Source organism: Arachis ipaensis, chromosome B10 (assembly GCF_000816755.2).
Source record: "Arachis ipaensis cultivar K30076 chromosome B10, Araip1.1, whole genome shotgun sequence".
Taxonomy (NCBI): Eukaryota; Viridiplantae; Streptophyta; class Magnoliopsida; order Fabales; family Fabaceae; genus Arachis; species Arachis ipaensis.
In genome coordinates, this window is record NC_029794.2 from 125,468,553 (window position 1) to 125,472,168 (window position 3,616).

Here is a 3,616-nt window from a genome sequence, read left to right on the forward strand (position 1 = left end):
TAACATACTCTTCTTTTGGCACAAGATGGGTAAAATATATATCACTTTTAAGAATAGTATGCGAACTTGCACTATCTGCAAGGCAAATATCTTCATATATGTCCTTGCCATTTTTCTTCAAAGACAAATGATAATAAAAATAATAAAATGAGTAGAAGTACATGCACAGAAAAATTATTCACATGAATACTTAAACACATATATTAAACTATTTCATCATTGATCAAATAGCCAATATTTCCTTCAAGATTCTCAAAGAAATTAGATACATCATAATGAGTGGTGGAATTTTCATCATTTGAAACAAAATTTTTTTCCTTTCCTTTGTCATCCTTTTTCAAAGATACTTGATAAAGACCGACTAGGTGCCTTGGAGTACGACAGGTATGCGACCAATGGCCCTTTCCACCACAACGGAAACACTTATCCTCTGTTGATTTATTTTGCCCAGAGTTTCTTTCTTTATCCAACTTCTAGTGAGATCCTTTCTTGTGAACATAATTCCAATTCCTTCCATAATTTTTCATGTTACTAAAACCTTGCCATTTACCTCTTCTGGGGTAATGACTTGCCGCATTTACTTCAAAAAATGGGGCGGCGCCAGTTGGGCGCGCTTCATGATTTTTTAAGAGCAACTCATTGTTGCGTTCATCAACAAGAAGGCAAAAAATTAACTTAAAATATTTTTAACCCTTTTTCTCGATACTGCTGCTGCAAGAGCACATTCGAGGCATGGAAGGTCGAGAAAGTTTTCTCTAACATATTGGGCTTGATGAAGTATCACCGTCTTTTAATGATTGTACCTTTCTTCAAGGTCTTTCCACAGATCATGATCTTTTAATGTGAGATATTCGTTTTTCAATCCTTCGTCAAGAAGGAAAATCTTGGCTTTGGCTTTATCCTTTTGGGATGTATTATTTTCAGCCTTAATGGTATCTCCAAGATCCATTGAATCAAGATGCATGGATTTTAGCATCAAGTATCCAAGATAAATAATTGTTTCCAGATATATCAAGAACATTAAATTCAAGATGAGAGAGATTCGACATAATAAAAATTGGTTACCTGGAGTCTTCCTAAAATTTTATCAGAGTCCCGTGCTGATAACGTGTTATAAAATAACTAAATAAATAAATAAGAAAGAGGTAACAAATATAAAATAAAAAAATATAAAGAGAGAGAAGAGTGTGTTAGCAGTATAAAAGAAGGAGAGAATTTTATGAGAAAATTTTATTGATTGTTCGTGTATATATGCCCTATTTATACATACATAAAGTATTTATTTTTCAACTTTCATTTAATGTGATTCTCTTAAAAATTGGCATTCACATCCTTCATTCTTATCACAACATATAGTGATATTTAACGTATTAATCACATACCATGATTTGTCACTTTTTTTTTCTACTTTGATAATCAATATTTTAAATATTTTTATAAAATTAATAAAAAAAAAAGTTAGAAAACAATTTGTATGTATCGATGGTATAATTTTCTGTCAATTATGATAATAATTAATGACATAGTTTAACACCTTTTTAATTTTTATTTGTTAGTTCACGAGTACGATTTTTTTATTAAAACAAAAAAAAGAAAAATATTAGTACATACAATTTAATAGACATTTCTTCCAAGGTTAAAGATATGTTCATTTAAATTTCACTTTCGTTGGGTTTCACTCTATTATTCAGATCATATAAAATGGAGATCAAACCATTCCAAAATTCATATTATCATAGAAAGACTTCGTGTTGGCCATGTGACTTCATATATAGAATTTAAAAAAAAAAACATAAAAAATAAAAATAAAACAGCAAACAAATACTTTTGTGAATATATGTGAGAAATTTTTGGAGATTAGTAATTTTTAGTATTTTTTGTTATTATTTGACTAATATAAATATTAAATTATTTTTAACAAATAAATTTTACTAATTTATGTGTGTAAATTCTGAAAAACGTGAGTATAAATTGTATTAATTCATGTGTGTAAAACTCTGATAAATTTTATATATACAAATTATATGTTTCTTGTGTGCAAAACATCTATAAATATGAGTGCAAATTATTATTGGCAAAGTGCTGATAAAAAATAATAATATTTGTTAATCACATAATATTGCTCTATATCGTCTCTGTCTCAAAGTTGGGATAAGGTCCGTTTAGGCTATTTACAGCATAGAATTTCTTTATAAAGAATACTAGATGACCATCAAAATTTATTATTTTTTACCCTCATTTAGTCATCAATGTTTAAAGTTATAGATAAAGTATGTTGTTGGATTACTAGACTAAAAGAATTGAATTGATGACTAAGTGATGGCCAAAAACAATAAATTCTAATGGCCTCCTAACATTTTTCTTTCTTTATTTATGAAATTAGTTTCTTATATTCAGTAAAATGTCTACAAGTTTATTTTTATTTTTTATTTTTGGAAAATATTTTAAGAAGCCTCCTAAGAACCCAAGGACAAGGTTAGGGATGGCAACGGGTGCCTATGGGAGGCGGGGACATGCCCCCGTCCCCCGCCCCCATGGTGTACAAAATTGTGATTCACACTTTTCACAACTCTGCACAACTAACCAGCAAGTGCATTGGGTCGTCCAAGTAATAAACCTTACGTGAGTAAGGGTTGATCCCACGGAGATTGTCGGCTTGAAGCAAGTTATGGTCATCTTGTAAATCTCAGTCAGGCAAATTCAAATGGTTATGGGGTTTTGATAATTAAAAGATAAATAAAACATAAAATAAAATAAAGATACTTATGTAATTCATTGGTGGGAATTTCAGATAAGCGTTTGGAGATTCTTTGTTGCTTCTAAACCTCTGCTTTCCTATTGTATTCTTCCAACCATGCGTGCTCCTTTCCATGGCAAGCTGTATGATCCTCTCGGATGAAAATACCAGGTACGATCTCTGCACGGCTAATCAACTGTCGGATTTCTCGTCTCGGATGAAAAATACCATGTACAGCTACCGCACAGCTAATCATCTGTCAGTTCTCACTAGCGTCGGAATAGGACCCTTGTCCTTTTGCACACTGTCACTGCGCCCAACATTCGCAAGTTTGAAGCTCGTCACAGTCATCCCCTCCCAGATCCTACTCGGAATACCACAGACAAGGTTTAGACTTTCCGGATCTCAGGAATGGCTGCCAATTGGTTCTAGCCTATACCACGAAGATACTAATCTCACAGACTCGGTCCGTGTATTAGATATCTAAGAGAATATACTCCGGCTGTCGTCCAATGACTACGTTGAATATCATGTAGACCGCTTGTGGTTGTCAGGCACGCGGATCTTGGCTAAGCGAGTAACGAAGATAGTGGGTGATTGTCACGGGTCACCCCTTCATTCTGACTTAACTGAATTAAGTACAAGAGTATATCTTGGAGAAGAAGTAGGCGTGAATTGAAGGAAAAAATAATAGTACTTGTATTAATTCATGAAGAACAGCAGAGCTCCACACCTTAATCTATGGGGTGTAGAAACTCCACCGTAGAAAATACATAAGTGAAAAAGGTCTAGGCATGGCCGTGAGGCCAGCCTCCAAATGTAACATAAAAGGGTTTCAAAGATGATAAAGTCTGAAAGTATACAATAGTAAAAAGTGCT